General features: G+C 39.6%; 2 protein-coding genes across 9 annotated transcripts in view; one reads left to right on the top strand and one right to left on the bottom strand.

Annotated features, from left to right (window-relative positions):
• AZI2 (5-azacytidine induced 2) overlaps positions 1-21,710 on the bottom strand; it is a 1,028,525-nt gene that overhangs the window by 402,296 nt on the left and 604,519 nt on the right. The window contains exon 1 of one of the 5 annotated variants that reach the window (XM_049799289.1): positions 1,981-1,987. The exons of the other annotated variants lie outside the window; for them this stretch is intronic. The gene's annotated coding sequence lies outside the window, so the exon portion shown is untranslated. Of the gene's footprint in view, positions 1-1,980; positions 1,988-21,710 lie in introns of those variants that run through there. 5 annotated transcript variants of the gene reach the window in all.
• The window catches only part of RBMS3 (RNA binding motif single stranded interacting protein 3), a 457,623-nt gene that overhangs the window by 18,651 nt on the left and 417,262 nt on the right, over positions 1-21,710 (top strand). The gene's annotated exons all lie outside the window — the stretch shown is intronic.

Below are 21,710 nucleotides of genomic sequence, written 5' to 3'. Positions count from 1 at the left end.
CAGTGCAAGCTCAACTCATTCTAAAACTATTTTGATTACAATGTTTGTATTCTTATGATTTCAGATCGAGAAACTGTGAGACACTGAACTGGCTGAGAGGCAATCTGATATACTCTTTATAAGAAATACAGAAAGAAACTTATCCAGCCTAGTAGAACAAAGAAAGAAAAAATGTCTGAAAGTTGAAGCCAGTAAAATTCAAGAGATGACACAGTGCATGTTTTGAAAGGTAATGGTAATTTACCACTGGAACAGATTGCTGAGGGGTGCAGCAGATTCCCCTATCACTTGAAGTCTTTGATCAACATTGGGTGTCTTTCTCATTCATCCTCAACTTGCAGTGTTCAGTCCAGTTGTTACTGGATGATATTTGAAGGCTTCTGTTACGCAGAAGGTCAAACTAGATCATAATAACGTTCCTCCTGGCCCTAAAATGAAGGTCTGTGAGCTGTGGCTGCTTGTATTGTTTGAGTAACAAATTCAATTGCTAGTGCTAATGGAGGAAGTGCAGAGCCACATCTCAGACTGAATCCAAGTGATGGGGAGAGTAGATGTGCATGTGAGAGACACCTGGCTTCCCTAGCTTCTGTGTTACATCAACTTAGATTTCCTTAGAGTCATGCTCACCTACACCTGGCCTTTCACTTGGCCCATTGCATCTCAGATTCTCAATGGCATAAATCACAGGCTGAAATGGTAAAAGGAAGGAGGATTCAGGACAGATTAATGAAAAGAACAATATGTAGGAAAGCATGACTTTAAGTGCCCACGACTTTGGGGCCTTATAATGTTTCTGACTCTTTGGCATATAAATTACATCAATTTAGAGTCCCTCATGCATCAATAGATTGGGTAGAATAAGTTCTAAGGGAATCTGAGTGAGCATAAGTGGGTATAAATTACATTACCTTACAGATTGCCTCTGAATTTGGCCCAGATTCTTTCCTTTATTTTCATTATGTCAACTTTGTGCATTGGCATTATGGTCTTTTCAACAACTAGCCTGACAGCTAATGAGTTCTTTCTACCAACAGTAAATCAACCAAGTCAGACAATGCTGCTCCATGTAAATACTTCTCTTTATGTTCAGAGTATTCAGAATCCCATTAAATTTAGAACAGTGTGCTCGTAGAAATGTACGTAGAGAAGTACTGTAAAAAGTGATAATTATTCATAAGCCACCTCGTTTCTTCTTTACTCCCCAGCTAACCATGTTCTGAGTCATGGGGAGAATTAGAAGGGGGCTAGACAACATGATAATGCTGAAATATAAACTGCTGTGTTGAAAACAATTAAGTCCAAATGGCTTTAGGAAGCTTTTCTGATTTATGCTTGTTTGTACTCCCTGAAATTCCTGCAACAAATAACATTAAAAGAAAAATTCAAGAAATAAACTAGTAACACTTCCATTCTTAGAGAGCTGAAACAAAGGAAACTTTAACTGTAGTTCATTAGGAAATAAAATAGAGTTTTTCTTTTATTATTGAATGTAAGAAAAATTGTATTTGTATGTTAATTAAGTTACAGTAGAATTTGCTTTAGGAATAAATTACATACATGCTATGCAACTCATTTCATCTCTTGGTTCAGAGTATATTGCTAAAAGGCTAAACTCTATCCCAGATTGCAATGTTGATAAATTTTTCTGTGCCATTTCATTATGTTTTAGAGAATGTTTTCTTTTTCTGATATTGGCTCTTCAGCATTTAAGAAGCCATGGCATAGGTAGAGCAAGGAATTCCTGACTGGTTTCTTCTGCCTTTTACCCTGCTGTATGAACTGAAGCAAAAGTCGCTATTTTGTGTCTTTCTTTTCTGATCTGAGATCAGTAAGAAGCCTATAGAATCTTATGAAAGATATTCAGAGATACAGTTGATGTCTTTTTTTTTTTTTTTTTTTTAAATATTCTCAGGTGGTGGGAGCTATATAAATGCAAACTACCCATATTATTTCCTATCATATAAGATTTTCTATCGTGCTTCTCTTCCAGAATCCCTGTGTTCTCTTGAATGACAAAATTGCAAATGTTCCATGAATGTCAGTGCAATTTATTATCATCTTTCATTCAGAGCATTACAAAATGATTTCGAGATGCAGGTGTTGCTAATGATTTTCAGCCACCCTCCTTAAATATTGGAGAACATAATTGTCCCTGTTTCTATAACAAGGATGAAACTCGTTAACTAAAAGGAAAAGGCCAGTTTTGAAGGTGAGTCTGGGTTGCTACTATATCTTCTTGTGGCTCTTTTTATACTTTCTTCTACTTTTTCAGTTATTTTGGTCAGTGGAATCCATTGGCTGCAAACGAAGTGGAAAATGGTTTTACATGCAGAAGGATGCTTTAGATGAAAAGGAGGGGGTAAAGGAGGGGAAAAAAAAAAATGCTGCTTGGCAGGCCTAAACAAGTATGTTACAGTATTTAACTGTGGACGTTGCGGCTTTTTCTTTGTCATCTAAAGACTCTTAAACCTCTGTCTACTCCTAAAATCTACTTCAACTGCTTCATGTACAGTATCTTACAGATTGCCTCTGGTTTTGGTTCTTAAAAGTCCTTAGTTAATAGGAGGCATTGTATATGACTCTTGCCACGGAAGGTTTGAAGGAGTTATGTGGGGAAACATTCCTGGCCATATCTCAGACACTCCTTTGTTAAGCTTCCTGGTGAGGAAGTTGCCTGAGAAATCAAAGCTGTAAATGGAGGCATACTAGAGGCACTAAATGTTTGAGAATATACAAGTCTATAGACTTGATCCCTTATTGGTGAGGACATTGGATCAAGGATCCTGGTGATAGGAATGACTGTATCAGTAGAAAAAGGATAAGATTCCCTCTCTCTGCAGGACTGAGCAGGTGTAGTTGGTCCTGGTTGTATAGAGATGCACAGATTCAGCGTTTTTTTTCCCTGCAGCCTCTAATGGAGAAAGTGCTGTAGAGCACTAGCTGCAAATTAAAGCTTTCTTCTGTTGGGAAAAACCCTTGGGGGAAGGTTGGTGCGGTCATGTCAGCTCTTTCTTGGGGCAAATCCTCTTAGGCATTACTATATAAGGGGATGCAATTTGTAGCCACATGCCAGTGGGAATAAGTCAACTGGGAAGGCTAGTGTGGCCAATGTCAAATGTATTTTAGTACAGGTGTGGTTATGAGATTTTTGTTGTTGTTGTCTTTTAAAGTGAAGCTGTACATGTTTTGCTTGTGGCAGCTCTCTGAAGGTTCACTGGCTCACTTTTTATTTGATTTTGATTAAAATCGATGTTTCTGCCAGCCTTAGTGATCTCATGAGTGAGATATCTGAGTTTGATTCCTGGATTTGATCTTTTACTGTGTTGTATGGTGTAGGGAATCCCTGCCTCCCTCTAGGAGGAAGGCAGAACTTCAGATCTCTGTGCAGCAGCCCTGTTAGGGGTGGGATGACTTTGATGGGCTCTGCAGGAGGTGCTTTTTACCACTAATTGGCTGCAGATACACACCAGGTAGGCATTCTCAGCAGCCTAAGCTTTCCAAACACAGAACAAGCACTGTCAGTGCAAGTCTCCCATCCCTCTCTGATAACCCTATTTAATTTTCATATGGAAAGATCAGGTGTTGTAGAGAATAGGGTACACTGTCCTAGGTTCACATAGACCTTTGTGTTTCTCCAGAGGCTGAGAGCAAGGGGTGCCAGATAGTCCTTTTTCTCCACCCCGCAAAGATGAAGATGGCAGGCTGTGAAGTTGTGAAATTAGCCCAGGATTTGAGTAGCATGTTGTTACTAAAGTACATTCTCAAGAAAGCTGAGGCAGCCTATGGCTTAGATAAACTATCCAAAGGTTGGTGAAGTAATTAGTAAATGTGCACTGTCAGACCAATTAATTTGTTTAATCTTGAACAGACAATGTTTATAGATATTTAAATCATCTTAAGAAGTGGCTGTCCAGAGTCGTGGCAGGATCGTGATCTACGTAGTGCTGCAGACAAACAGACCTGCTCCCTTCCTTTGCTGCAACACCACTGAGCTCTGTAGAAAGCAAGCACAGTCCTACCATGCTGCTGTCGCATGGTTATTTAATTAAGTCCTAGTGCTAGAAGTAATTCTGTCCTTGTTGGCAGCTGCTCCTTCCCTGGTGCAGGTATTTGCTTTCATGTGGCTACCAGGTGAATCAGGCTAGGGAGCAGATCTGGCTGAAAGCTAAGGCATTCTGGTTTGGGTTTTTTTTTGTTTTGTTTTGGGTTGTCGTGGTGTTTTGGTTTTGGGTTGGGTTGTTTGTTTGTTTGTTTTTCTGTCCTTGGGCTCCCTGAGCCAGCTCAGCACATGGCCAAACAAGCACTAGTGCTGGCACCCAAGAGGGAGTAGGAACACCCCGTCAAGGGAGGTGATGAGGGCAGACATGACTTGCACTTTGGGCAGCTTAAATTGGTAACAAAACTACAACCTGAGTTTACATGCCTGTTTGTGTGAATTGAATAGTTTACTGATTTCTGGCAGGAGTTGTGTTTGGGTTCTCTGGGGTCCAGGGGCAAAAATGTCAGAAGCTTCACTATAGTGACTTAGTCTGTTAGCTTCCTGTGTGGTTCTTTGCCAAATTAAATAGAGCCAGAAATCTCAGCACCAGCAGCTGTAGGGAGTTAATCCCACTCAGATCCAGATTAGCCATGGCACATTCTTGCAACCATAGGCATGACAGCTTAGTGTAGACAGCTGTTCTGATAAACTGATCTGGGAATCCCGCCCTCATAGGAATGTTTGATGTGTATTGGTCACAGAAGTTGTTTGCAAAGTTATGGTGAGACAAACTGGTAGCCTTGATAGCAGTTGCGTGTTATTGTCACTGTTGTGATGGGAGTACCACATGGTTACCAAAACTGACATGAATGGTTTTCCTTTGGAAGTGGAATGCATTTGTATCTCTGCCTGAGTTACACAGATAACAATGCTATTACTCATCTCCGTGTGTTGTGAGGGTGATGCCTATTTGCTTATACAGTAGAGGCTTGACACAGAGAGACAACAGGTGTAGGGGTGGACAACTTGCTTCCTGCTCTGAGCAATATTCTTTTTGCAAAGAGGATCTTATTCCCTGCCAGTTTTGCTCTTGTGGCCTATGTTGGCCTCGTTCTTGGTGGCACTGGCTGGATATTTGGTGGAAGAGGAGGACAGGGATAATTGAAAATTTATTGTAGAGAAGAAGTGATTGTAGAGAAGAACAAATTTTGCCTGGGTGAATGGAGGAAAAACCTTAAGATTGATTGGAGCCAAAAAAGCGGGTCAGCTTCGGTAGCTGCATGGGTTGAACACCAGACTTTGAATCTTAAGAGTTGGGGATTTGAGCACCATTTAAGGAAAAAAACATGGTTTGCCACAGGGTATTTGGATGCTAAAAGTTCACCTGGGTTCAAAATGAGAATGGATGATTTAATTGCATAGGAGTTAATCTCCTGAAGAGCTAAATACTTAGGAACTGCCTCCAAAAGATGATCTGTGAAGTGCCAGACCCTCAAGTTGTTGAAGACTGGGACTGTGCTCAAGGGTAGTATCCCTATGTTTCCTCTGTTCCTGTGCTCTTCTTTTGGCATCTGCTTCTGGTTATTGTTGAAGACAGGATTTGAGGCTAGATGGACTTCTGACCCAGCATAGCCGTTTTTGTGACTTGAAGGGAGAATATTGTTAAAATTAGCAGAGTCCAGTAAGTAGAGTATTGTAATCGTAGGCACAACAGCTTGGTGTAGACAGCTGTTCTGATGAACTGACCTGGGAATCCAGCCTTCGTAGGAGTGTTTGTTGTGTGTTGGTCACAGAAATTGTTTGCAAAGATATGACAAAACAAAGTGGTAGCTTTGATAGCTACCTTGATAGAGTAGGTAGTCTGGAAGGTAATCCATTATTTTCTGGGCTTTGCCATTAGTGTGCTGTTCAACTTAGGACAAGTTATTTCATCTGTGTGACTTGGCTCTCCCATTCTCCTGGCACACACCCTTTAATCCATGTTGCCATTTCACTTGTCAGCTCTGTCAGTTGAGGACTTTCCTAGGCCATGTTTGCACAGTCGCAAGCAAGGCAGTGCATTTCAAGGACTTGCCTCTGCACTGCTGGAAGTTCTGCCTCTCAGCTGAAATTTGGTGGCTGACTGTGAATGCTTTAATTTCATTGTGAATGTAAACTAAAGCAGGTTCAATTAAACTATCCTAAAGCATTGCCATGAAAATGGTTTACACTGACTTTGAAATTGTAATAAGTCAGGAGCACACATGTATCAGGTAAGATGGGGTAGCATCCCAGGGTGTACGAACTCACCGACTCCCCATCGTGCCAGTGTGTCCCCAGTGTTCTGCGCAGTGCTTTGCTCAAAGGAGCTCTCAGTTCATTTTATGTCACTACTCACTATTCTAGTAATAATAATGATAAATCTGAATAGCATAATGATTCTGCTCAGATGTTCAACCTCTGCTGCTCCTTTGATTAAGGAAAGATTTAATGCTTTAATTTGAGACATGTTTTGTTAAAGAATAGAGGGCTTTGATTCACATGTTTATAAAGGGGTGCACTTCCTGAGCAGAATGGAAAACATTCTTTGCTGGTGAAGGATGTTGAAAGTACAGGCACTCCCTGCAGCTGATGGATTTGTTCTGGACTTGTATTTATCAGTACATGTTAACAGAAAAGAAAAATGTTGGGGTATTTTTCCACAAACAAGGTAAATTACATTCCTTCCCACCTTTTTGCTGAGATGGGTGCAAAACCTGCAACTCCATCTGAGTAATTTCTTGATGTTAGGACACCTTAATGGCAGGATTTCTTTCTTGTGTTGTTTTTTTTCTTGGTATTCATTCCTTTCCTTCATATTTTTGTCAAGTGACTGTATCTAACTTCAGCACACGTTTTAGTATGATATTTGTATGGCAAATAATGTGCATCTTAAATGAAATTAAAATTTACTGTATTAGAAGATAATTTGAATTGCAAATATAAAACTCCCAAAACAAACACCAGCAAACTCTCCTGATGATTTGACTTCCTGTTTTTTTTTGGTAGACTGGTGACTGATTCCGATAGCAAAGACAAAGAGGTTTTTGTCCTTTTCTTTTTTTTCCTTTTTTTTTTTTAGGGAATAAAAGTTAAGTGCCTATTGTATAGTAAAGAAAGGACATTTATTACATAAACTATTGGTCTTCAAGCTATGATTTGGCATTATGATATTATCAGCACTGTAGAGTGTTACTAATATGACCCAGAGCTTAAACTTGCTACTGTCACTGTAACATGTGTTTCTTCTAGAATTATTATTGTCAGCCAGCTACTGCAAGTCCAATTCCACATTCTAGCATCCTCTCTGAGAACAGCTAGGCTTAACTTATCATCCTCTTGGCACAGAAAGGGATGTGGTTTTGAGCTCTGTAGGGTGCAATCAGAGCTGAGGAGCGCCATTTTCCAGGAGCAGCACATAATAAGTACAGAGTTTCAATCTGCTTCAAAACCAACACGAGCAGCCCTGGCTTGGCCAAAACTCAAAGATCAGAATTTTCAGGGTTTTTAAAAGTAGGGGTGAGATTACTACAATTTGAAAGATCTGGAGACCATTATGGCTTGAGCAGAAGGAAAGCTTTCAGTTGATCTGTAAAAGACTGGCCATTATTGCCCCTTTTGAGAAGGTGCAGCATGCCTGTCCTTTTTCCTTGTGCAAGGCAAGCTGATTGCTACAGGGGTAACAAGCCGTAACCCTCCTCAAGTGCTTTTGAGAGTCTAGCACTGGCCTGCACTTCATAAATTGGAAGGCTGTGAATCCTGACTGGCTCTGCAGAAATATATTGTGTATTGTAGGCTCTTTGTGATCTTTTCACCTTTGCACACCTTCACAGAGCCAGACACAATCCAGCCCATTATCTGTATGTGAGAGTTTTCACCATTATAGACTTGTAAAAGTTTCTATTAGCAATTCTGATTTGGAAAGGACAATTGGAGGCTGAAAGAATGGCAAATGCAACCCGAATATAACTTTTCGATCCCAGAACCCAATTAAATTTGTGGTTTTAAAGTGCGTGTGACTCCTGAGTTCAGCTCTAATACTAGATTTATATTATTTCCTGGAAGGAAAGTCACTGCAGACAATTTCCAGAGGAGCATAATAATGATCCAGTGAAAAATGAATCCAGCTTTTGATCCCCCCACAACAGAAATAAGATAGAGAACCAATTTAGTTTTATATTGGCTATTCTTTTAATGCTCAGTAACTTCACTACCATCAATGACTTCTTTTTTTCCCAGATACCTTCTTCATTAGAGCTGCTGTTGCTACACAATGGTAGCGTGCATTTGTCTTGAGATGGCTAGTGCTCTAGCACTACTACATATTTGGGGAGAAGAAAAAAACCAGAGTATTTGTTGAAGGGAAACATTTCTTATCAAATATCCTATTCATAAGCTCACTTTTCATGAATAATTAGTATTCTGTGAGTCATGTGTTTCTTTTTTTCATCATGTCAAGGTCCTCTGCCTAAAATGATGCTTCAGCCTGATCACTTAAGGTAAGGGGGAACTTCAGACAGCAGTAACCATGAATGCTCTGTGCTGAGCTGCTGTCTAGCTCAAAACAGCCTTTGTGCTCCTGAATTTTTATTAGAGACACTTAAGTTTTGGACTAGCAGTACTGTATCTGTGTTTCTTTCCTAGTTATATCACAGGACAGCTTTAGTCTCACAAAGAGACTGGTATCTTAATTCTGCTGCTTCTTGGAATTTGTGGCACCTTTTGCTCTTATAGACCTCTAGGAAAGAGAGGTGAAATATGCCAAAGATGAAAGCGAGTGTTCTTGCCCTTCACTCCCCTTACCGAGCTCTTTGCTGTGGATCTTGGCAGGTTCTGCGGGTAGTATGAGGTTTCTGGTCTGTAAAATGATATACTTTAGAGCTTTGGAGACAATCATAAGTTATTCTTAGGGACAAAGTGACTACGAATTGTTTTCCATGGGAAGAAATTAAGGTGGTGTGAGAAGTCTTGCTTCTATGGAGTTGAGCTCTTTTGTTTGTACCTTTGCTGCCTGGCTCTTAATTTTGGGGGCACTGGCTACCTATAACATCATAACAAAACTTTTGTCCAGCAAGGCTGTGCTCTGAAAATGAGCAAGAATCAGAAGTGCAAATGTGCTCCCTTGCTGTTACCAGTGGATTTGCATGGACATGAATAAAGCTGGTTTTTTCAGCTACCTGAGGTTGGAGCACTGCAACCCATTTGGCATCCTCTTTCTAACCCCACGTGACTGGGGAACAAGCTGAGTAAAGCTCTGTCTGGTGTGTATGTAGGTAAGTTCCAAAAATAGGTGCATCTTCATATTCTCTCTTTAGTTTGAATATGAATTACAGCTTTGTTTTCAGCCTTTGGTTGCTACCATTTAAATGTTTTCCCAGATAAATATAATCTAGTTGTGAAGTAGAAGCATATTCACTTCTTTCTGGACTCCCCCTGACCCCAGTCGGAGCTCTGTCCAGAGACAGAGCTGAGGGAAACATACATGGTAATGTAGTTCCTGGATTATCCTGGATTTGCAATAACCACGGACACAGGGGGATGAATGCTGTCAAGAACAAGTTTCAGCTCAGGTGAATGTTAACTGAAGATGAAAATTACTGTGAAGAAAAAGAACTGTTGCTGCAAAATCAAAACAATACATCCTTTCTGAAGCCTTTGGGAAAGCCCTTCTTGCACAAAAAATCTTCTGTGAATCAAAAAGATATCCATTAATTCCTGTTATCCCTTCCCCATTTCACATTAGAAGATACCTTGGCTGTGATGATCATCATCTTTATTCTTTCTCTGCTGTCTTGACTGAATACAGAGTATGACTCTGATGTGATCAGTTTGGTCCTCATTTCAGGTGCTGAAAGGAGAGGTGCTCATCTGTGTCCAAAATAAAAAAGCAAAACATCAATCCACTTGAACTTGGAGATTCACTGAGATCTCAGAGCAATGTTTTTTTTCTGTGGGCAGCTAACTTACTTGAGCTGATGCTGATTTACCGAGTAAACCTGTCCTGGATGATACAAAGCTTATTGTATCTCTCAGCATTGCCTAATAGAGGGAAAACTCAGCAGAATGAAGTCTTGACTCCTAGATCTATCTTCTTTTTTCCTTTTTTTCTTTTGTCCTCCTTTTCACTCTAAGCTGGTTTGGTAGTTGACCACTTTGCACCTTGAAAGACCAGTAATGTGCCTTGTGGCCTCTTCATTCAGAGTGAAGCATGAATCCCAGAAATGGGCTGTATCTCTCCATCTACTTTTTTTCAGGCTCTGTGGAGAACAGTGTTATGCTGTTGGTGCTGGTTTTGAGCTGAAGTTCCTATCTGGATAATGTATCCCTGGATATGGTATGTTGAGGTTGCAGAGCTGGTCTGCTGCAATGAAATCCAGGACCAGATGAGTTGAAATGGATACTTGAATGAAATCATTATTACTCTCACAGATGCAGAAAAGTAGACACGGAGTAATGGCTTAGACAAAATGTATTGTTTTTAAAGACCATGTTAAATTAATTTCTCCAGAAGGGCTTGTGTTTTTATGGAGAATGCTGTCCAAGCTAGAAAGATCTGTTCTTCTTTAGTCCTACAGAGTAATTGAATATGATTTTGAAACTTCAGTCTGCTTCATATGTTACTCTCCAGGTCAAATACCTGCAAAAATAAATATTATACTAATTTTTCCATCAAGATAGACATGTTTAGAGGCCTGTTTCTAATCAGATAGTTTCTGAAGCCTAATTATTCTACTCTGAAATCAGAGTAGTTGTCTTCTCAACTGATTCACAATTTTTTACAAAGTAAATTTAAAAGATTTTCGTTCTTCTGTTAAATGTAGTCCAGCAGAACTTTCACGCTCTCAAGAAGGAGCAGTCACTTTGCCTGGAGTGACACAGACTAAATAACCTCAGGGTTACTGATACAGAAATTCACCCATTGTGCTGCTTTGTCATCAATCTGCTACCCGTTCTGTAAGTGTGTGTCTAAAAGTCTTCTCTGTGCATTGGTGCTTATTAAGAGATAACCATATACAACTTGTCTCATTCTAGGTATTTATATTCTAAGGAACACATCTCGGAGGAAGAGGTGGAAATTGTCTTCACAAAGGATCTTTGGTCCCTAGGATCATGATTGATAGGAAAAAATGTGGCTGTATTTACTTTAAAATCCTCTTTCTTTGAACAAGAAGATCCACAAGCACAACTTTGCTAGAGATAAACAGATCACGGAGAGAAAGTCAGAAAATGACTTTGTTGCTGTTACTGGAAATGCATCCTCTGCATTTCATATATTCAGAATGTATGTTATAATAATTTTAAAAGTTGCTTATGATTTTTTTCCTAGCTTGTACTTGGAAATTGGTGTGTGTTTCTGTGTGTAGGAAATGACCAAGAAATAGAGTAACCTGTCTAACTGTTTTGTAAGCAAAAATTAACACTGTTTAATTCTGGTTTCATGCAAGATGCTGAATGTTTCTGTCACTGGCACATGCACAGAAACAGACAGGCACACATGCATGCAATGCTTGTCAGGTTATCCATTTGTAGGTATGAAAGCTGTCTTTGCAGTCTATGATGTGCCTTAAACCTCCTTATTACCAAGATGTAGTTATAAATAAGGTATCAAATTTCCTGTTTGCCACTTTATTTTCTCAATATGTGAGCAAGTCTATACGTTAGTTCTGATTTGTAGGCATTCTTACATTTAGAAGTGATTTTTGGCAAGACTGTTTCTCTCCAGAGTTCTAATAATGTAATAATATGTTATTTTGCATTACACAGAAGTGTTTATTTTTAATCTCTGGTTTTGCTGCTCAGAAAGTGATAGGTATTTGGTGAACTGTTTGTGCATGAGATGGGTATGCTCAACACACTATTTAAAGGTTTAGTTATATTTTGGGGGGTTGCAGTCTGAACAGTGGCTGTCTTGCATGTTACTGAAGATGTGCCTAGTATAAACCTTTGTTTTCCTCAGAATTTGATGCTTTTGGGTAAGTTCTGTAGCACATTAGCACAACTGCATCTTGCCATGCTAGAGTAGTATTCCAATTTCAGCTTAGCCTTAACTGATCTTACATCTTTATCCTGTCTTCAGTGCAAAGATGCTCTATAAATAGACACAGCTGAATGGCGTGAGGAAGGTTATGAATTGCAGTCCCCAGCATGGTTGAATCTCGTTATGATGGCTAAGAATCATCATGAGAGTAAAAACTTGAGGTTCAAAAGGTAGTACCTTTGTAGGCCTGGTAAAAATGTCAGTTCAATGATGATGCATCATCTTGTTTACTAATGTCTCGTTGTGCTGGAGAGGAAAGCCTTTATATCCCATTAAGCATCTCCTGAACACTGTTCTCTTCCTTCCCCTTGCCCATTGCCAGTGATCCTTATGAAAAAGATACAAGGCTAGGTTGTGGGTTTGGTTTTGTGTCCCGTCCGTCCTCCCCGTCCCCCCCCATGGAATCTTAAGAGTCTGGTATCCAACTCCTACTTGAGCCGAGCCTTAGTGGAAATTGGCTGTCTGATTTCCATTCCAACATAATATGTTGTAAATATTAAAACTCCTAAAATATGCAGCTGTGTGGGCATTTCTGCAAGTACTACAACTCTTACAAAAGCAAAGCAGAAATTTGCTGAGCCCTGAACAAAATACCTTCTCCCTTAGGAGATGTTTCAGAGTACAGGTATCACAAACAGGAGGGGGCCAGGGTTCATCGCCTTGATATTGCTGTTGGCAATGCTGGTGCTCGGAGGTGATGCTGGCACTGGGAGCAGCATTCAGACATGCAGAAGAGATGTTTGGGCAGCAGTTGAATACTGTTCTGCAGAACCAGTGCAACAGTTTGGAAAAATCTTGATTCCTTTTTGAGGGAAGATGCAGTGGTTACAAATACCCAGCTGTTTGCTAGGGGCCTCTGTGCTCAGTTTGTATGGTAAGTTGCATTTGAACCAAGCATAGAAACCCAGCATTTTCTGTAGAACTGCCTGTGGAGTGGGATACCAAACGAGTAGCCCCAGCAAAATCTGGCCTTCATTGCTAAGCATGGAACCAGAAACAAATGTTAAATTTTTAGTTTTCTACATGCATCTGCATCTATTAGTAAATAAAAATATAGCCATGGAAATTTGTATGTCTTCCTTGTGAAATCTCTGCTTTTATAACTATTCCCTCATACTGTAGAGCAAAGCTGACAAAAAAAGTGGTTTTATGAGGCAAACTGTGTTTTTCCTATTTGGCTTTCTGAAAGCAAACCTGAAGTAAACAGTTGTGCAGCCAGAGTATGATTTGCAAGCAGTATTAGAATAAAGGTAATAAAGAAGGATGGCATTTCACTATAAGAACTCAGGTTAGTTGCATCAATCTTAATGCAGTAGTACCTTTTCTGCATTTAGAAAAGTAAAGGAATAAAGTGATAGTGGCCTTAAAACCTAGATACTGCAATGTAGACAGCTGCCAGCAGAATCCAGTCTTCATTAAGAAAACAACTTTTAGTATTGCAATAAATTATTTTTTTTAATTAAGACTTTTCTGTATCTTTATCCTCCTTGGTCCCAAGGAATTGTGAAGTTAGTGGTTCTGAAATGCAGGGCATATAAATAATGCAGCTTTACAAATAAGAAATGTGTGCAAGAAAAATCATTAGATTCCGGTATCAGTCTGTTACTGAATGTTGATTTAAATGAGTGGATGCTGTTCTATCCATTGCTTTTGAATTCCTATTGTTTTAGTTGTAAACTTTTTGGAGTAGTGACATCTTATTTTGAGTTTGTGCAGGGAGCAGAGTTTCAGCTTGCACTTGTCAGTACTGGAAAAAAAGAAAACAACAAACAAAAATATGTTTTTGAAGGGATGAGGAATCACCAAAAGTCTGAGAAGTAGTGCAAATGAGAAGTGGAACATGTTTCATATTCTGATCGGACTTTGGTCTGTCCAGCTCAAATGGTAGGTGGAAACTGTAGCGAAAAACAGCTAAGAAGAAATTTTACGAACTTTTCCTAAGCACATTACAAAGATACAAATACAATGACTATAGCAAAGTAAGAAAGCATGATTTAAGAGTACATTTGTAAGAAGTAATCAAATAGAATTACTCAATGACTGGTATTAAACAACCATTAGTATCATTCTTAACCACCTACCAGTATAATTTGATCAAGGGATTTTTATTGTATGTGCTCATTTGATTTAAGTAAAGTTGTGATATAATATCAAAATACTTGTAATTTAGGCAGGGGGCCGTTCTTTTTATTGAAAAAAAGATAAAGAAAATGCTATTGATTTGCTATAGTAAACTTGGACATTATTTTCAATCAATACCTTTTAAAGAAACTTTTAATCAATTCTCGTGGAAGCTAAAAGTTCAGTAATATATATTGTTTCTCATGTTTTAGAGCCAAATTTTCCTTTCCTGAGACTTCCTTGTAGAAGAAAAATAGTTAACAGAGGATGACATTTCTTCTGTGCGTTTCTGCAGCAGGAACAGAGTTCCTGCCTTACCCTGTTGCAGTCTTTCCTTTGCCTTCAAAGAGTTTTGGATCAGACCCATAAATCTCTGCTCACTTCTGTAGGCTATTTGAAGGCATTGCTATAGAATCAGATTTCTTCCATTCCTATTCAGTTCGTAGGATTCACGGTATTTGACTGAAGAAAACGTTCAGCTATACCTTCTAGCAAACTCACTTGTCAGGGGGTCATTGTCATCTATTAGAGAGGGCAGGGGAGGAAGAGTCATGACCATCCGTGGTGGGACCCAGAGTGAAGCTGTTTATGCCTTTTCTGTGACTGTGGATGGCGGTGTCAGTTCCAGATGCCTTGCACCAAACCAGGAGCCCGTGTGCCTGTAAAAGGCAGGAATGTTTCTCTCCATCACTGCAGCATCCTTGAAACTTTGTTTCTGCCAGAGCTCCCAGCTCCCTATATTAGGCATGACTAAACTCATCAGGTCAAAGGGTAGGATTACCAGACACATTAGTACCGATGTCCATTTTCCAGCTTTTGGAAGTTCTTTTCCTTATCAGTGCCTTGGTTTTGCTTCATGTGTTCCCTCGGTAATAGAGAAGTCATGATTCGAAAGCGAAGGAATTGGACCTTATTCATACCGGGCTGTTTTTTCTCTCTCTTTTTGCGAATGTATCCTTTTTCAAGGCAAGTGAGAGAGCTTTGTGAGCATGGTTTTAAAATGGTTCAATAAAATTCTTTCTCAACTCTAAAAATACGTTTCTGGCTCTTTACATAATATGCTGTCTTTAACTATGATTCTTATCCGGGCCTCAAAGTATGAAGAGCTAGATTTTCAAAATCAGAGGTGCCTGACTGTGGCATTCCTCAGGCCAGTACCTGATCACAAGTAATGCCTCATGCAACAGGTGTATTAGGTACAGCTGCCCAGAGATGCCATGGGGGTCAGAGGTGTATATGTTTACAATTTAAGAAATGCATTAGTGCATGGCCCAGTTGTCAGCATCTGGCTTGAATTCTCCTGTAGGAACTGTTCTGCTGCCTTAATAAAGGGGAACTAAAGAGAGAATGGAGCTGATATTTAAAAAAACTGACTTTAGGTTGGCTGCTGAGTGGAAGATATATCCATGTGTTTTTAATAAAATTTAAGGGAAACATTATCAAAAGTTTTTAAGGTGGCTATACATCTTCCTCCCCTGTAGCCCCATCAAACAATAATTAGGAAAGATTCTGTTTGAAGTGAATGGGGGTTACTCTATGAGAATCGGGGGGTGAAGGGGCAATTCTGCCTCCTGTGACACTTTTCCTCTTATCACCTTCAATCAATCTTTTTGTATCTATACAGCAGCGGGAAAGGATTTTCCTTACATTAAAGTAGGGCTTGCTCTTTAACTCTTCACTCCCACTGATACTTCATCCTGTGAGGTTTTATTTCTAACCGTCAGTGGCAATGTCATGTAGTTCTTTGAGAGCATTTTGTGAGGGCTGCCTTAAAACACAGGTTGGTGCTGATCAGAAATGTTGTGGACACATGTGGTTTCAGTTATATATCACATAACTGAATTTATAATAAGGTTTAACCATGGATAAATGAAGACTTCTGTGGTATTTTGTAATTTGTGAATTTGTCTAATCGGTGTCACAAACATCTTGCTCACAATGCATCTACAGCGCTCTTTAGTGAAATATTAATAGCCCTAGAAAAGAAAAAGTTCATAATTTCTTCTTCCAAATATCAAACAATTTGTATGTCTCCTGATTAGGGTATTTTTTTTTTCTAATTTGTTTTGTGTTTTTTTTTTTTTTTTTTTTTTTTTTTTTTTTAAAAACATGAGACTATGGAGGTTCAGGGAACTCTGTTCCTATAGCCTCATTGTAAAAGCAGTTTTATTGGAAAGGAACATTACATTCTCCAATGTAGTCAGTCTGGGGAAAAGTTTCAAGGTAGCGTGTGGGTGATAAGTGTGCAAATCTCATTATTTGTTTACAGGATTCTAAAAGCTGAATGAGAAATTAATTCAGTATGGCATGTTGCTTTTTCATTTGTGACTCTTGAAGCATCAGTGTGTAACATCAGACACCACAAAATTGGCATTCTTAAACTAATTCTGAAATTAGGGCATAGAAAATGTACATATAGTGACTCACTGGAAGGGGTAGGAGCCTTTGTCCTCCAAATTTGAATTTAGTTTTCTCAGTTGTGGGTAATACATAAGCTGGAGAGACCTAAAGCCTTTTCTTTTTTGTTTTTGTTTGTTTGTTTGTTTGTTTTTTAAACACCTTTTGAGAATGTGAAGTGCCACAATACCTGTTACCTTCATGCGATTGCTCCCTTTACACATCTAACAAATATGTCCCATCTGATTTGAATTTTCTTTTATATATTGTGTCTTCTCTTGTGAAATTCCTTTGAGTTTAGGTATGTTGCTGGGACTGCACTGGGGAAAGGGGAGGAGGGGAACAAAGCCCAAAGTCTCTGTGACTGATAGGTCTGACTTGAAATCTCTTTGCTTGTGGTGATTTCTGTCTTTCCTGGCAAACTGTTCTGTTCTTTGAGCTGCTATTCTTTGTATTAGAATCCCTTGATGATGAATATACTGGATGCTGAACTGAAGCTCAAGCTTCCCTTGGTGATGTTTTCCTTCCTGGAAGGTCTGTTACCAAAGTCTTAAGCAAAGGTGTATGTGTGCAGGTTGCTTGTCTCACTCACAGCATCTGGATGTGAGCTGTTGGCATGTGAATAACGATGCTGTTCAGTCAGGGCCAAGCAAATAATCAGCAGCTGACTTAGTCCCCACATCCAGCCCAGCCAGAAGTTTTCCTTGCCTTCCTTGGGTCTCTGCCAGGAGGATGAGGGCTTTCTAACCCTTATTGAGTCTGAGCATGTCACACTCCAAAGCAAATGGGGTAGAGGTAGGCGATGGCTTTGCATTGCTTCATCTTGGGCCTCAGACTAATTGCAAAGGGGTTACTAAAATGCCACGCTGGGTAAGATTAGCTAGGTCCTCGCCACATGTGAGTGTGAGAGTTTGTCTTGAAATAATACAGGGATGTCCTTAAATAGCACTGCAGAGCCTTATAAATTAGGGATTTGTTTAGTCTTTCATTGTTCTAAGGAATCTGCAATTACAGCATTGGTTTGTGCATGAATGTATATTATTAAACCAGCTTTAAAAAATGCATAATGCTTAGAGAGCAGCGTTTTGCAAAGCTGAAACTTGGCATTATAAATTCATTCTTTAGCATTTGAGTGAAACATGAAGAAAGAGTGCAAGTCTGTCAGAAATTAACTCCTTGTGGTCCTTCTTTCAGCTAAGTACTGGGGTGCCTTCCTTTCCTTCTGTGATAACTTAAAGTATTTTCTTGCTTTAAAGATTTTGTTAAAGTCCTCAGGACACCCCTTCCAACCAATCAGTCCATCCCCAAGTCCCTGCACAGCATCAAGTAAAAACTCCTAACAGATCCACTTTATACTGAAGTTTGCAGGCACCTCATAAATGCTAAACCAGACCCAATATGAAGTCCTCCATCTCTTGGGGTTAATAAGAAGTCTTCAAGGGGGGGGGGGGGGGGGGGGAGAAAAAAGAAGCCCAAACTACTCTTTGTTCAAGATTGCCTCATACACCTTTGCCTTTTGAACAGTTCTTATAAGCAAAGTTTTCATTTAAATTCAAGTTAAATTTTCTAGTTAGTCATGTTTTTAGAAAAAATATCCTTATCTTAGTGGAGAGGAGTCTGATCCCCTAAAATGATGATATGTAAAGTACATGTTGGGTTCTCCATTTTACTTTGAATTTTCGAGACATCAAGGTACATTTGGTTCCTGTTCCCAGGCTTTTATGTATAACGTGAGGGCTGGAAGTATGCTTTAGGAAGTGAAAGCTGACATTCTCAGATGATCACTTGTTTGGAGGAGCTGGGGTTTTAAATAAAACATCAAATATGAGAAAATCAGAAGAACTGTCAATATTGTCGTTACCTGAATGCAGTTCAGATCAGCAGTGTTGAAAAGTTGTCATCTGATGGTTACAAGATGGCCTGTGACACAGAGCAGTTTTCTCAGTGACAGGTGTGTATTAGGTTGATGTAACAAAATTGCTACCTGCAGAAAGATAGGCAGAGCTGTACTTTCATTCCTCATATTAACTTCACCTGTGATGAGGCTAGGAGAACATGCTAATTGTGGGGGTAAGAAATACTGAGCTATTACTCTGGGGAGAAAAGAGTCTGCATGTACTGAGAACAAACCAAGCTAATAATTGCCCTGGATTTTAGCGTTATTAGAAACTGAAAACACATACAAATGTGGTTTTGCTAGAGCCTCCTTTGGAGGCTTCATTTCCCTTTCAGCCCATTCCATCAGTTCCATCAGAAAATGTAACTCCAGCTTTTTTTTTTATTTATTTTTTATTTGTGTGTGTGTGTGCATTTGTTGGAAAAAACAAATTTGACCTGCCAGTGTGAGTCAGAAGAAGTTTTGGTGTATGCTTAGGCAGCACTTGGACACAGCAACCTGCAGCAGCAGGGGGAGTCCCAGGGGCCCTCTCCCTCCTATGCAGGGCACAGCCGTGGGGCTGTGCCCTCCCCATCTGCAATCCATTGGGAAAAGTGGATCTCGGGATACCCCTGGCACCCTTCCGGGCTCTTCTGCTGCCGAAACAGAGGCACAGCGTGGTCCTCCTGCCCCTGGCCTTGCTCTTCCCCAGCTGCTGCTACGCTTTCTCTGAGTTTGTTGGAGCAAGGTTTGCGATGGGTGTTGCTAAGCGTTGTAATGTTTTGGGAAAAAAAAGTCTCTTAATCATAGAATGTGCCCAGGGATGTGTATGCTCCTAAGCCCAATTCCTGTTGTAGGCAAGTGCCTCATAAAAACATAGGGAGTACAACTATAATCCCCATTGGAATTGACAAGCACAGTGGGTGAAGCATCTCAAATCCCACAGTCAGCCTGGCAGAATCCTAAATTTGAACTCAGAACTCATGAGATTCAGTTCGGAGCTTCAATCAAAGAACTGTCCTTTTTGTCTCTTGCAGTCCTTCATTTTCAAAGATGTTCCTGTTTAAATGTGTCTTGACCATGTACAGGTGACCTGCAAGGAGCAGGAAATAATCAGAAAGCCTTGAGATGCTCTGTTATGCTTTATTTCAAAGCTGACCTGTGCAGGATGTCTTCTGTATGTCTCTGGCCATCTCCTTTAATTTCTGAGCCCTCTATGGCAGATCTTTTGTCATGGGTTTCCATAAGTGAGAGCAGAGAGGCTGTTGGCAAACCTTATGCCCTTTTAATATCTGCTTGAACACATCTAAAGCAACTCAGGGAAATAATATTTATGTAGCATGGTCATGAAATCATTAGCAAGCTGGCTGGCAAATTAGAATTTTTAAAAAAGGGAAATTTAATTAAGTAATGACATAGTTGTAGTGCGGTTTCATATCCTCTTCCTAGACAAGCATTCATTATGAGCTTGAGCAAATATTAGATATTTATCACATAGGATGTTAAATATTTAAATTTTCCTGTAACTGATATATATTCCTACCTTGTAGGCTGCTGCTCAATGTTGAATTAGAAGGACAAGTTTCTCTTAAGTTGTTTTCTTGCTTGGTTGTGAACTTGTACACACACTGAACTCATCAAAAGTAGGATTTTGCTATTGTAATTTAGTAGTTAAGTGGCTACTCCAGGCATTAAGGCTTTTATTTCAAAAGAATCTTGTAACATGGTCCTGAAGAGTTTCGTCAGTGGCAGCCAGCACCTGCAACTGGTACTGTAGGGTAAAGGCACAGAAATTGTTCTGTTGTCTTTCATGGGAAATCTCCCATATTCACATTTGGCATAAGGGCTTTTCTGGAGCGGGATGTTAATCAAGCATGCTGTGAGCTCTCTTTGGCCAAACCAGCCGTGGTCTTTCTTGTGAATATCTGTACATCCCAGCTGCCACAGCATTGCATGGCAAGCTTATACAGTGAGTACTAGGGTGACAGATAGAGGCCCAGCTCTAGTCTGGGAGTAAATTTTGCTTGGGTAAATTTTCTAAGACTCCAGATGTGTTGTCTTTACCTCTGCTTATGTTACATTATCCCTCTCATCATTTTCTAGTTTCTAAGAAAAAAGCTGTAGGTGGTTTCTACATTCTGAGCCATGAAGCTGTTGGTCCAGGGGAGGTGGAGTCATCACACTGCCCCTTGATTAGCAGATCTTGGTAGAAACTTAGATCTAGATCTAGAGTCTTGTGACTACAAATGTGCTTGGGACAGCAGAAGACTGGGGACCTAGAGGGGTATTTATTATTAGACCTTGTGTCTGGTTTGTAACTGTGCCACCAGCTAGAAGGGAGTTTGAGGTATGCAGCACAAGAAACGGCTTATGCTGGAACTAGATGGGCAAAGTAGAATCAATTGTGTAACATGTGATGTCTTAAGCAAAGGTATTGTCATGTTGTGTCCCTGTTATGTTCATTTTTTGTATTTCAGAAGACATACACCAGCTATTTGTAATTTTGAATGCATTAGGAAGCAGTCAAAACAGTGACAGCTAGGTCAGAAAAACAGATGTGTTCCTCCATCATAATTGCATATGATAATCCTCTCCATTGTTGTTATTTTAAAGGAAATTATACTGATTTTAAATTAGTCTTTGATTTGTCTTCTGTGCGAGAGCCACAGCTGAGTTATCTTTGCCTTAGAATTGACAAAACTGCACTGTTTGTCATTCAGTCATTTAGTAGCAACCCAGCAAATGCAATGCTGTTCTGCAACATAACTGTATAAATAAAAAACTAATATTTGCTACAACCTTTTAAAAAAGTTGCTGACATATTAGAGAGATGCTAAATGAGCATTATTGATGTTTCATTCTAATTAAATACAAGGTAAATGCTTGGTAATTGCACCTTTCATTAAAATGTGAATGTGTGATCTGCAAGCTTCCTGGTGCTGCCCTTTAAAAATCATCTGAAAATATTTTGGTCTGGTGGCATTAAGTCACTATAGCTCAGCAATGTATTGGTAACTTAATAAGCTGCTGGCATTTGTTTTGGAGAAATTGTCCTTTGTATGCAAAGCTGTCAGACTGCTTGACTATATAATACTTCTTCATGGGAAATAATACGATAAGGTTCTCGGTATTGAATTGAATGCTTTGCCGTGACCTGTGCCTGCGATCTTTGTGTGTGGACTGGAATTGCTTCACAGCAGAAGTATCATTTGGTGTCAAACATGCTGATTTCTTTACATCCATCTTTCTCATTTACAAGGTAGACCACCTACTTTCTGTTG

The sequence above is a fragment of the Accipiter gentilis genome, chromosome 4 (genome assembly GCF_929443795.1).
Source record: "Accipiter gentilis chromosome 4, bAccGen1.1, whole genome shotgun sequence".
NCBI lineage: Eukaryota > Metazoa > Chordata > Aves > Accipitriformes > Accipitridae > Astur > Astur gentilis.
The sequence above is the reverse complement of the archived record's forward strand: the minus strand, read 5'-3'. Positions and strand labels throughout refer to the sequence as shown.